Consider the following 14,047-nt stretch of genomic DNA (forward strand, 5'->3'; position numbering starts at 1 on the left):
GGTGCCAGAGGCCATGCCTGTGGGCGAGGGGCTTGGAGCCTGAGGCTGCAGGCCCTGCAGACACTCTGTCCAGGTGGGATCGCCCGCCCTGTGGTGCCTGGAGAGCAGCAGGAAGGCCCTAGCCCAGAGGTGCCTGGTGGCCCTGGATAGCCGGGAGGGCTGTGGTACTGGGGCATGTTTATATCCATAAAGGCTCCAGGGAAGCTGTGAAATCAGATGTGGGGCTGGCACCTGGGAGGTTCTGCCTCGGGGCGGGTCTTGTTGACTGAGCTCGTTGTAAATCAGGCGATCCGGTCCCTGGAATAGCCAGGACTTGACATCAGCCCTGAGCAGGTCTGCCCCCACCCCCGTCACCCTGCCACCTGCTTGCACCCTCACCCCTACCACCCCCCACCCCTGCCAACCCCCCACCCTGTCACCCGGGCACCCAGTCCTGCTGTGAAGGGCTAGGCCCAGCAGGTCCTTTTTCCCTTGTGTCCTTGACTGTGTTTGTAGGGGACTTTAGGTGACTCGGAAATGGGGCCAAATGCCCTGTGACCCCAACCACGTTGCCCATGCTGACCCAGTCAACCAGGCCCTGGTGGTCTCGGCATTTAAATTCTGCCATTTTCCGGTCACTGCTCATGTCGCGGAAGTAGGAGCAATGGCAGGAAAGGACCATGTCCCAACGTGAATTGCATCACTCGCTGCCCTGTGGGGTCACGCTTCCCCTCAGCAGGGGCTCCTGGACTGGCCTGGGGTCAGCCTGCCCCGGGGCAGGGCCCAGGAACAGCAGTGAGCAGAGAAGGCCAGAGACTGCGGTCTGTGCTGTGAGCAGGAGCTGAGATGGGGTCAGAACAGAGACCCAGAGGTCTGGTGCCTCCGAGGAGGAGGGGGAGCGGCTGGGAGGGAGCAGGGCAGGCCGGCCCTAGGCACAGAGAGCAGACAACATGCAGCAGGGCCAGCTCCTGGGCGCAGCCAGCAGGTGGAGCCAGGGGCCTTTTTCACTGCAGAGCTCCAGGGACAGTGGCTCCAGACCCCTGAGCTGGCCGCTCCCTGCAGCCTCAAGCCCAAGCCCCTCGCCAAGGCGTCTGCTTTGTGCCCTGGTTTCCAGCCTAGCAGAGGCCTCTGCTGTGGCAGCTGCTCTGTCCACTTTCCCAGGAGGAAGGACGGGTGTGCCTGGGGTGCAGGGAGACTGGAGCAGTCGGGTGGGAGGGGAGGCGCTCCTTGAGGGGATGCGGCATTTCCAGGGGGGTGTTGGTTAATTTGGGCAAGAGACCAAATAAAGCCACAGCTGGCTCAGGTGCAGCTTCTGCGGGAGAGGGGCGTGGACGGGGTGATACACCGACCATCGGGCTCTTGGGGAGGCGGGGGCCGGTGAAGGAGGGCCTCCGGGTACTTCAGCTTCATCACTTTCCTACACAAAAAGTCTTGGTCTTGGAAGATTTGGAGAAGCGCCTGAAATAGTCACTAGGGGGGTGGGAGGGAGGTGGAAGGGCCTGTGGCAGGAGCCCTGGGCCTGGGCATTACAGAGGTGATGTCATGCTCAGTCCTTGATGAGGGAAGCCCCTGATGGCGGGCGGATGCTGGCTTCGTCCAGAACTAGGCTAGACCTCGAAAAAAAGGAGGGGTGACGTGCTGACTGGACACCAAGTCCGATGACTAAGCTGGTGTCCTCCTGGGTGAGAAGGTACCGATGGAGATGCAGGCTGGCTCAGCCCTGGCCACACAGACACACACAGACACACTCAGATGCTCAGGTGCCCGGAGGAGGTGTCCGTAAACACTGAGGGCAGAACAGTCTCCCGGGCTGGGAGACGGGCCAGGTGTGACCAGTTTCCAGACAAGGGTCAACTGTGGGAGTAAAGGGCCTGGGCTCAGGCCCTTTCCAGGAAAACATAGCGATTAATTTTTTAAAGGTTTATTTATTTATGCATACAAGAACTGGGGTACAGGCCAAAGGTTGGGGGGGTGGGTGAGATCATTTACCAGAGACCAGAGACAGAGTGGGGAGCAGAACAGGCGGATCTACTGAAACACACTGCTGAGGGGAGCAGCAGGGAGACAGGAGAGGTCTGCCTCGCCCAGTGGTTCACTCCCTTGCCGGGAATTGAACTCATGCCTTAGTGGCTGGCGACAGCTTCACAGTGCTGAGACTTAACCCTTGCGCCACCAGGGAGGCCCTGCTATTAATTGTATTTCCTGAGTTCGGTTCAGTGAGCCCCTTCTTACCTGTGGTGTTGAACCTGAAACTTCTAGATTTCAGAGAGCCTGGTGAGTGGCACTTGCTGAGGCCCTCCCCCAACTCTTGCACCCCCTTCGCCTAGTGGGTTGAAACCACAGTGGTCTAAAAGCCAGGTGGAGCTGTGCATGTTCTTCTAGAAATCTGTCGTGGAGACGGGAGTGCTCGAAGACAGTCTCTCATGTTCCAGACAGCACCGAGGAATTTCACGCCTTGACTGCAGTGCTTTCCAAGGTCTGTTCCCCTCCGCAGGCGATGGAGCCCCCAAATGTGTCTGCTGTCACTGAGTTTCAGCTGCTGGGGTTCCAGAACCTTCTCGAGTGGCAGTCCCTGCTGTTTGCCATCTTTCTGTTCATCTACATGCTCATGGTGGCGGGGAACGTCGTCATCATCGCCGTGGTGAGCCATGACCGGTGGCTGCACACACCCATGTACACGTTCCTCAAGCACCTGTCCTTCCTGGAGGTCTGGTACACCACCGTTGTGCCGCCGCTGCTCGCTGGCCTGCTGGCTCGGGGCCGTGCCATCTCCTTCCCCGCCTGCATGGCCCAGCTCTACTTCTTTGTGTTCTTCAGGGCCACCAAGTGCTTCCTCCTGGCAACTATGGCCTATGACCCCTACCTGGCCATCTGCAGCCCCCTGCACTACCCCCTCCTGATGCACTCCGAGACCTGCACCAAGCTGGTGGCCGTCTCCTGGGTGGCCGGGGTGGGCACCGGGATCCTTCCCTGCCTGATGATCTCCAGGCTGGACTTCCATGGCCCCAACTGGATCGACCATTTCCTCTGCGACCTGCCCCCACCTGATGCAGCTCTCCTGCTCCAGTGTCTATGTCACTGGGATGGTCATCTTAGCCCTGTCCGTCGAGGTGCTGTGCGTGTGCTTCCTCCTCACCCTGGTGCCCTATGTCTTCATCGTGGCCGCCATCCTCAGGATGCCCTCTGCCTCCGGCCCTGCCAAGACCTTCTCCACGTGCGGCTCCCACCTGGCTGTGGTCACCATCTACTATGGGACCATGATCTCCATGTATGTGCGCCCTAATGCCCACCTGTCCCCCTAGATCAACAAGATCATTTCCGTCTTCTACACCGTGGTGACCCCGCTGCTGAACCCCGTCATCTACAGTCTGAGGAACAAAGACTTCAAAGAGGCCGTCAGGAAAGCGATGACGAGGAGGGGCCGCGTCTGTGGCCTCAGAGCGAGGGGCAGCTTCTTGCTCAGGTGAAGCCATTCGGTGGGGCTGGGCGCGGCCCGGGCTGCCCGCGGGTGGGGCTGCTTCCCGCCCTCCCGCGCCGGCCGCCCGCTGCGCCTCTGTCCACCCCGCTGGCCCCGCCCGCTCTCGAGGGGTCCCGCCGCGTGGCCCGTCCCTGCGCGTGGCCGGCCCAGCCCGTGTGGCCGGTGGGCAGAGGCCGCCTTCAGCCCGCGGGAGGCGTCCGGCGGCAGCGGGAGGAGGCGCGTCCCGGCCGGCCCCGTGGCAGGCGGGCCGGGGCTTCCGAATGCCGGACTGGTCAGCAGAGATGGAGATCCTGGCTTTTTTCGAATGAAATTTTAGGAAAAGTTTCGCAGCGGGAGGGAGGGACGGGCGGGGGAGGGGCAGGGGCGAGAGATGGACGAGGGCAGAGGAGAGAGCCCCGGGAAGGACTGGGGGGGCCGTGGGCGGGGGGGGGAGGGTGGGGGGTCGGGACCAGCCGCCTTGGCCAAGTGGCGCCTTGAGGCTGCTGTCCCTGCGGGCCCCTGGACCCGGCTGCGAGCGCCGCTGCGGGCCCCCGCCCCTGCCGTTCCCCAGATGCCCCTCCCTGGGGTGCTGTCCCCGCGGTGGGCCCTGGCAGCTGGAGGCGTCGCTGCCTCGGTGGCGAGTCTGACCCGCGGTGGAGGCCGGCTGTGCCCGCGGAGCCCCCTGTCCCCCGCGCCCCCCCGCCCGCCAACCAACCCCCCCCCCGCCCGCGTGTCCGAGCGCAGCCCCCCGCAGGCAGCCGACCAGGCTGCTGCCACCCCGCAGCTGGAGGCTGGTCTCCCACCGAGCGCAGCCCGGAGGCAGGGGCGCAGAAAGGGCGCTGGGGCGCCCATGGCTCCTCCCCACTGCCCCGATGATGCCTGGCTGGCGTGGGGCAGGGCCGGGCCAGGCCCTGGGGGCAGCGGGAGGGGTGACCAGCCTCACCCAGGAGTGATGCCAGCGGGGTCGGCGGCCTGCCAGGCGGGCGCTGTGGCCTGTGCCCACCCCTGCCCCAGCACGGGCTGTGCGGAGCAGGCGGGGCTCCCTGCGGGCTGAGGAGAGAGCTGTGGGCTGAGGCGGGCTCCCCCGGGGGGCCGGGTGGTGCTGGGGCTCAGAAATCCCCGGGGTCCCTGGGAACAGGACGTGCCCCTGAGCTAAGCTGGGGCCCGGCTGGGGGTCCCGGGCTTGACTGAGCGTGGGGTCAGGGCAGGCGGCTGCGTGGACCCGCTGGGCGGAGTGGGGGTGGCGGGGGGAGACCCCCAGGACAGCGAGGGGCGGAGCAGGCAGATGGGCTGAGGCGCCGCTGGGGTCGGAGGGGCCTGAGCGCCGGCTGCCGCTGGGGTCGCTGCCCACCCCAGCCTCTGTCCACGCGCCCTCTGTGCTCCCCTCCAAGGAGCCGGACTTGGGGACTCCAGCGCGTCCCTTAAAGCCCGCCTGGGCACCGCTTCTGCTGGTTTTCCCTGCAGCCCCCGACCCCCTGCGCGGAGGTGACCCCGCCCCGCCCACCCCGCCTGTGTCCAGTCCTCCTGGCACGTGGCCCGCGCGGGGGGCAGGAGGTGCGCGGGGAGCCACAGGGCCCCTGGGAGCCGGGCCTGGGCCTGGAACTGAAGCAGCGGGCGGAGGACTCGCGTCTCAGGGGCGTCCATTTCACCCCCCACGTCAGGTCCTCACCCGACACACCCCCTTCTGCTTGCTGGTTCCCCTCACCTCCCATCTTGCTCCTAGCAGGACCGACCCACGGGGACAGACAGAGGCTGCCAGGGAGCCGAGGGGCCCCTGTGGTGTCCGCAGCACGCGCCAGCGCCTCCTCCGCGGCTCCTCACCCTGGCGCCCTCAGGGATGAGCGAGGAGCACGCACCCCCACCAGCCCCATCACCTCCTCCCCAGAGCGCCCTGCTCTGGGGCTCCCCTGCAGGGCGCGGCCATAGTTTCGCAGTTGAGGGTGGCCCCACGATGGGTCTCAGGCTCCCAGGGCCCCCCTACATCACAGGTGCTCCCAGGCGCCCAGAGGAGCCCAGGAAGACCCGGGATGCACCGCAGGCGCTGAGTAGGCACCCTGTTAGCCTGATGAGCACCAGGACTCACAGGGGCGGTTGGAAGGGGGAGGGCTCCACGCCCCTCTGTCCCCAGCGTGCCTCCCCTGCACTCCCTCTGCGCGGCCAGGGTGGCTGTGCCCTGGGATGGGGGTACCCCAGGGGAGCCCACAGACACCGGGAAGGCTCCGGGTGTGCCTGGAAGGCCACCTGCGCCGTTCCCCACTCGAGCTGCTGTCCCGAGTCCCCTGGGGGCTCCGGCTAGGGCGCAGTGTCCCCAGCCCGGACCCGGGCTCGGTGGGCGGCAGCGCCCCCCAGCCCCCGGCACCCACCCGCGCAGGGGACAGGCGAGGCAGCCTGACCCGGAGCGGGGAGCCGGGTGGGGATGAAGCCCGGGGCGCCCAGCTGCGGCCCCTGGGGGACAGTCCTGGGGCCCCCGCAGCTGCCCGGGCTCGGCCCCCGCTTCGCAGTCAGCGCCGAGCTCCCTGGCCGCTGTCACACCGTTCCCCCAAGACCATAGTCACCTCCCGGCCCGGGAATCCCTGGCATCCACCGCGCCCCTCACTGGCGGACGGGGGTCACTGCTCCCCAACCCAGCGCAGGCCCCGACCCAGGGAGGCAGTGTCTACGCGGACCGAACTCTCATGGGGGACCCTGCCTGGCAGGCGCAGTGGCCTGAGGCTCCTCCCCCACCTCGAGTGTGGCCCCGGGCCCCCACCGCGCGGCCTCCAGACGGCAGGGTGTCAGCACCCGAGCCCCGGCTGTGGGCTCCGAGAGGGCATGGTGGGGGTCCAGGGAGCCCTGGAGGGGCCGAGAGCGCGGCAGGCCCAAAGCCCAGGGATGGCCGGTCCGCGCCGGCCGGGGTGCCGCATCTGCCGGACACAGAGCTGGGAGCTCTGGGGCCTGGGCCCGGGATTGGGGTATGCAGAGGGTGCGGGGTGCGCGTGCGGGCCTTTCCTAAACCGCGTGTGGCAGGGTCAGCCCAGTTCACCTGAGGGCAGAGCTGGTGGCAGGTGGTGGTGCTGCAGGACATGGAGCCTTGGTGGGGGGTGGCCTGGCGGTCCAGTGGATTCCAGCCTCAGTCTCCGCAGTGACCAGCGCCCTGCGCGGGAGGACACAAGAGGGAGTTCTACTGCCCGCGTCCCAGATTCTCGTGGTCAATAATTATTTTCCTTCCCTTTTGGCCTTTGAAGCTTTCTGGTGAATTTAAGTTCGTAATATATTTCTTGACCTTCTGGATCAACAGTTGGAATGCACGACTTCTGGCACATTGAGGATTTAAAAAACTGTTGTTATTGAATCCCCACAACTGTGCTAGCAGCAGGTTACCATGGTAAAAAGAAACAGTGATATAAATCAATTAGTAACGCCAAGTAAGAAAAAAACAAATCAGAAATCAACGGTTTTAATTGTGATTAAATGTTTGAATTCATACAACATAGAGCAGTTAATGTTTTATTAACTTATATATTCTAATTATGTTGTACAAGGTTGGCAAAAATGTTGGCAGTGAAGCACATGCGTTTAGAATGGTCTGATCTAGTTTCTTGTTCAAGGCACACACTGGAGTCTCATCATATTCCATAACGTTTATTGGCCAGTGTAACAGCATCATGAATTAATATTAACAGAGTCACTTATAGACACTAAAAATAAAAAAGGTCAATCACTTAACAGAGCAGTAGGCTATTGTCAGCACAGAAGTTCACAGGTCAGGATTCTACCACCTCTTCTACCGCCCCTGGCTGGTCTCCGGATTTGCCTGGTTCCACCTAGAGCTCCCCCGGGCTGGACACAAGGTCAGCCTGACTCAGCCCCTCCCAGGTGAGTGCCTGAGAGTGACCGAATGTTGGACATCCGATTGGAACTGCATTTCATCATGAAATATTCGGTGTGAAATTTTCAAATATGGAATGTCACAGACGGGAAAGCAAAGGATGATACAGTCAGCGGAGAGGAGCTGCGGCCAGACAGCAGCCTCACCCACGGGCGCTTCACTTCCCAAATGAGATCTTCTTCAAATCCTTTGCACATCTATGAACACACCAAATGATAGTGTTACCTTTTTGCACATAAATCTGATGACATTTTTCAATTCAACCTGTTCATAAAAATGCAGACACTCTGTGTGAGATTCCTCTTGATGGCCTGCCCGGCCAGGGCATTGTCCTGCCATTCCCACCCACCCACTCTAGGGGATGAAATAAATGGGGACAACACTCCTGTGAAGTGTGGGGTGAGGTCATGGATGGCATCCCTAACACATTTCTGGAAATATTAGATGCAAGGCAGGCTACTAGCTATCATTTTTTTTGAACAGATTGTTTCTCAAAAATTCCCACCCAATAATTTTTGTATTTTTTTAGTAATTATACTGCATAGGAACTTAACTTTCCTATTTCTGCTGTCCACCAAGCATTGATTGTGTTGTTGGTAAGTGCAGCAACACCCACACCAGAGCTTCCAGAAGGGTCTCTGCCACATCAGGTGTGTGGGTCTTTCTCTACAGTGGATCACGACTGCTCAGATTCTAACTTGGACCCTATGGCCTTGTTTATGCTGTGAAGGCCTCACAAACTAATTACAGTAGCCTCTGTCCTACCGTGACCCCTGATCCCACACGTGACCGCGAGGGTCAGTGACATTAGAGGGGAAGCCACCTTAGAGACTGGAGATGCTGCCCCAGGGACAACTAAGATGACAACAGATGAAACTGCTGCTGACAACTGCTGACAACTGAGAAGAAACCCAACCATCTCCTCTCTTGGCCGGGAGCTACAGAAATGGAAAACAGCAGAGAGTGGCTGGAAGTTCAGTTGCCCCAGTGTACATGGAATATCACACAGCACCTAAGAGATAAAAAGAGCAACAACTAAAACTAAGGGTATATGAAGTTATCTTAATATATATTTTATCATTTATTTTATTTAATATTTATTTTATTATTTATTATATTATTAATATGTATTTTATAATTATAAGAATATAGAATAGTATAATGTGAAAATTTAAAATAATTGTCTTGTAAAGAGTAATGAACTCATCTTCCCTATTATAATTTGGTGAGTCTCCCATTCAAGAGTCTCCCCACAGCCAACTTCATGGCTTGGTTCCTCAGACTGTATATGACGGGATTAAAGGTGGGGGGCACCACCGTGTAGAACATAGAAATGACCAGGTCAGACATGGACGGAGTTTCTAAAGTCAGTTTCAAATAAGCAAAAAATGCAGTAGAGACAAACAGCACCACAACCAGCAGGTGGGCAGGCAGGTGGAGTAGGCCTTGGCCTTACCTTCTGAGGATGGGATCTTCCTGACAGCAGAGAAGATGTGGACATAGGAAATGATGACAAAAATAAAACAGCAGATACACAACACAGAAGTAATGAGCATGGGGACAAGTTCATTCATTAAATTTCCAGAGCGGGAAATAGCCAATAACTGGGGGATGTCACAGAAGAACTGGTGGACCATGTTGGACCCGCAGTAGGACAAGGAGAAGGTTCCAGCTGTGTTCATCACAGCATAGAGACCCCCACCCATCCAGGACACAGCTGTCAGCTGCACACATCTGTCCCTGCTCATGATGACGTCATAGTGCAGGGGGTGGCAGATGGCAGCATAGCAGTCAAGGCTCATCACAGTGAGTAGGTGAAGCTCTGCAACTCCTGAAATAACCACCATGAAGACCTGGAGGACACAGCCTGGGAAGGAGATGGAGCTGCTGTGCCTCAGAGAGTTGGCAATGGACTTGGGGACTGTGGCTGAGATGAGGCAGATATCCGTGAGGGACAGACTCCTCAGAAAGAAGTACATGGGGGTGTGGAGGTGCCGGTCCAGGGTGGTGATGAGGATGATGAACCCGTTCCCCAGCAGGGCGCACAGGTAGACCAGGGAGAAGAGCAGTGGGTGCAAGAAGCCCATGGTCCCCTGGGTGGGGAAACCCAGGAGGATGAATTCTTTCACGGCCGTGAGATTGGCGACCCCTGGGGCCATCATCTGCATTAATAAAATAAAGAGGAAGAAAACATTGTCAAATATTCTAATATTGAACATAAGTTGGTTGTGAGCATAGGATAATGATTCAGTCTATCTACCAGGTAATTACTTCTTCTAGATCTCACGGCATCTAGTACCCTCATCTGCATGTGCTGCTGTGTTCAAACTTTCATTCCCATCTCATATGAGGTGACTTTATCACACAGTCCAAACATGTCCTGAAAATAGGTGAAGGCTTGAAGATTTCAATTGACCCTATAGAACTTTAAGAATTACAATCTCAAACCTCTGAACAAACCTGACTGACTGTACCTCCCCATTGCCCCAGTCTTGCTGCTCCCCCTCCTGCCCAAGCCCCAGCGTCTCCACCCAGCAAATCTCTCAGAGGTTGTCCAGGGCACAGCCCCAGAGGACACAGGACCATGCCCAGCCTCTCCCCACCCTGGAGAGCCTGGCCCTGCTCCCAGCACATTCCTGGTCTGGGGAGGCCCACAGGGATGGGTGTGCAGGGAGATGGGGTGTGTGGGTCCCCATTTTCCTGCTCCCCAGGACCTGACACTGTCCTGGAACTGAATGATCTGGGCTCTGCGTCCTCATGTGGCGTGTCCTGATGCCTCCTCTGTCAAATCCCTGCCCCTGTGGCCTCACTGCTGATGCCTGGCCTGTCCCCTCATCTCCTCGTCTCCCTGCCCCTGACTCCCCACATCTGAGGACTCAGAGACCACATTTCCTGCAGAGTCTTCTCCTGGGTCACACCCACACATCCCTCCTGCAGGATGGGCTCGTCCACCCCCGGGTCCCTCCAGGCCCCTCTGTCCCCCTCAGACTCATGCACGTCTGTACAGAGAGGAGGCTGCTCCGGGGCTGAGCCGGACGGTCTGTGCGTGTGGCTGTCCCTGCTGGTCCCAGTGCCCCAGGTTCCCCGGGTGCGGGTTTGTTCTTCCCCCAGGCCCGTGAGTGAGTGGGGACGTCTGGACACGGGGCAGTCCTGCCCTCTCTCCTCCCCTTCCCAATCTCACCCTCTCCCCCCTCTGTGGGGTGGCGGAGGGACAGGCCCTGGGGAGGCAGGATTTTTAAGGTCACATAGTAACATAATTACAACACATTGGTGGAATCTTCCTAATAATTTAATAAAAACAGGAAAATAAATCATGTAATGAGATGGTCCAAGATATAGACATCTTTAGACTGATATCGGTAATGATGACAGAAGCTCTTGCATATTCTCTTCCTGTGCAATATCGCTAACGAGACCTGAGTGGTGGAGTTGGGAAAAAAAAAAAAAAAACAAGTTCATGTCTGTAAAGAGACATTCTTCATCACAATGTAATTCCATTAATTGTTGTGCTTTTGTACAGTGCCCAGAGGAACTCAGGGTGCTGAATGCTCAAATGCCAGTTATGAAGCATTAATCGTCACATACATGATGCACCACAATGTTCTGTTCAATCCTTTGAACACTTTATATTCCAGGAGAGTATATTTCCTCTCGCTGAGACTCATCAGCATGATAAGGCAGTGGGGCACTGAGAAACTTGTGCACCTTCAAAATTTATTAGTTTTCATGATTTATAAAATGAATATTTTAATTACTGTGAATTCTCAAATCTAAAATGAAGCTTGAAATCTAAAAACAGTCAATTCTGAAGGATTTCCTATTCTGAAAACTGTTTAAGAACAAAATACCTGCAGCCTGGGGAGGGTGTTCCTGGTGCCGTGTCCAGTCTCTCTCCTGAGGTTGTACCCATGGCAGGACAGAGGGCATCCCGGCCTCTCACTCCATGGTCAGGGCTTGTGGGGACGCCTCTGAGCACTCACAGGATGTTACACCCAGTCCTGTGCTGCCTCATGCACAGAGAAGGGCCTCAGGGCTGGGCTATTTGAGCTCTGGAGCTGGTGTCCGCGTGTTGGACATGGTCCAGATTCCAGCCCTCAGGGACCTTCCTCTAGAGAGAAAGTGTGTGTTTACTTGACTATGTTAATTGGAGTGTCCTGCAGTGCTTCTCAGGTAGTAATTATCACACTCGGTGTGTAGATGTGATTTTGTGTCTGGCTCACGCCTCTATGGACGTGAATAGACAAATCCTCATGTCCAGGTTCCATTCCCCACCTGTCGTGTCCGCCGTGGTGGGCACCATAAGTCATAACAGTGCCCTGAGTCCCTGTCTAGACAGCTGGACAGTTGTCTGTCACCCCCCGTGTGCCCTTCTCGGAGAGGCCCTGGGGATGGGCGTAAGGTGGATATGGGAAGACCAGAGGTGGGAGTGAAGGGACATGGAGAAAGGCAGGATGGAGCCCAGGGAGGGGGAGTGGGGCAGAAAGACAAAGGACATCCAGCAGAAGTGAGTGACCATGTGGGTCACCAGCCGTTCGGTAAGAGAAATTTTAATGGTCTCTGAAATTGTGTATCCTGCGGTTCTTTTCCACCCCAGCACCTATCCCTGCACTTACATTAGAATTGTCCTATTGTTGGGATCATTTGCTTTTAATCTTTAGGAAAGAGTATTTTAGGGTTTCCGCTCATGTTGCAATATCCTTAGGTTTGCTGCATGACGATGGTGATGTCACACATGGAAACAGGTGTTTATCTGCTTGAGTTTACTCTTCTGTAGGATGTGGGGCAGGACCTGCTTCACTCTGCTGCGTGTGTCTGTCTGCTTCTCCCAGCACCATCTCCCCACTTTCCCTGCTCCAGTGCCTGCTCTGGCTCCTCTGTCGTAGAGTCACTGTCCATTCTGATGAGGGTGGGTTCCTGGGCCCTTGTTATATTCCAGTGGCCGGCCTGTCTGTTTTTGTCCCAGTGCCATGCTGCTTTAACTATTAGAGCTTTATTATACAGTTTTAATTCTGGAAGTGTGCTTCCTCCTTTCTTACTCATTTTCATCAAGACTGTTTTGGCTGTTTGTGGTCTTTTGTTGTTCCATATGCTTTTCTGTAATGTTTGCTTCATATGTTTGAAAATGCCATTGAAATTTTCACTTGGATTGCATTAATCTGTAAATTGCTTGAGTCCGATGGATATTTTGTAATCCTGATTCTTCCTGTCCATTAGGAGGGCACATCTTTCCCTTTTTTGTGTGTTTCCTGTATATTCTAAGAATGTCTTACAATTTTCTGTGTATCTTCACTTCTTGTTTTAGGGTTACTCCTAGGTAATTTTGTGATTATATGTAAGATTGCCTTCTCAATACTTCACTTCTGATTCATTTTTTTGCATATAGGAAGGCAATTGATGTTCATGTGTTTATTTTGTAGTTTTCTTTTTTATAAAAATTTTATTTTTATATTCCCCATACAATTGCAACCCCCTTATTTTGACACCAATCCCTCCTTTCCCCGGACCCCAACTCCCCTCGGGTGTCTCTGGTTCATAGTTGTTTGTTGATTTTGATATTTTCTTTCTTATAGTTATTATTTTTTATAGTATGATTGATGGTTTATTTCCCATAGCATTCTCAAATAATTACAATCATTTAATATATTATCTTTTTTAATTTAAATTTTATATTTTATATTCCCCATACAATTGCAACCCCCTTATTTTGACCCCAATCCCTCCTTTGCCTGACCCCTACCCCTGTAGAGTGTCTCTGGTTCATAGTTATTTGTTGATTTTGATTTTTTACTTTCTTACAGTTATTCTTTTTTCTGGTCCCTTATTTAAGTTTTCTAGATTCCTGCTATGAGTGAGACCATCTGGTATTTTTCTTTTTATTTCTGGCTTATATCTCTGAGCATGATCCCTTCCAGCACCATCCATGTTGCTTCAAATTGCATTTGTTTATCTTTTTTGATTGCTGAATAATAGTCCATGGTGTATATACACCACATCTTCTTGATCCAGTAGTCTATTTTTGGGCACTTGGGTTGTTTCCAAGCTTAACTATTGTAAACTATGCTGCCATAAACATAGGGGTGCAGGTGCTCTTTGGAATTGATGTTTCTGTGTCCTTTGGGTAAATACCTAGGAGTGGAATTGCTGGATCATATGGAAGCTCTATGTTTAGTAGGTCAAGAAATCTCCACACAGCTTTCCATAGTGGTTGGACCAGTTTGCCCTCCCACCAGCAGTGCAGGAGAGTTCCTTTATCTCCACAACCTCACCAAGATATGTTGTTGCTAGTTTTTTTTTAATATGTGCCATTCTCACTGGTGTAAGACGGTATCTCATGGTAGTTTTGATTTGCATTTCCCTGATTACAAGTGATGTTGAACATTTTTTCTTATGCCTGTTGGCCATTTGCATTTCCTCTTCAGAGAAGTTTCTTTTTAGCTCTTCTATCCATTTTTTGACTGGATTATTTTCTTTGTTTTTGTTGAGTATCATCAGCTCTTTGTAGATTTTTGTGATCATTCATTTATCATTAGTGTTGGGTGCAAAAATTTTCTCCAATTGGTGGGGTTTCTTTTTGTTTTGGTTACTGACTCCTTTGCTGTGCAGAAGCTCTTTAATTTGATGTAGTCCCAGCTGTTTATCTTTGCCTTCACTATCACTGCTTTGGGTGATGTGTCTGTAAAGATGTCTTTGATGTGCAAATCACGTAGTGTTTCACCTATATTTCCTTCTATGTATTTTATGGT

General features: G+C 54.9%; 1 pseudogene; it reads left to right on the top strand.

The window, feature by feature from the left end:
- Positions 1-2,476: 2,476 nt before the first annotated feature.
- On the top strand, positions 2,477-3,446 carry LOC119250848 (olfactory receptor 11L1-like; annotated as a pseudogene).
- The last annotated feature ends 10,601 nt before the right edge of the window (positions 3,447-14,047 follow it).

Source organism: Talpa occidentalis, unplaced genomic scaffold, assembly GCF_014898055.3.
Source record: "Talpa occidentalis isolate TD23 unplaced genomic scaffold, MPIMG_talOcc4v2.1 talOcc4.18, whole genome shotgun sequence".
NCBI classification, from domain to species: Eukaryota; Metazoa; Chordata; class Mammalia; order Eulipotyphla; family Talpidae; genus Talpa; species Talpa occidentalis.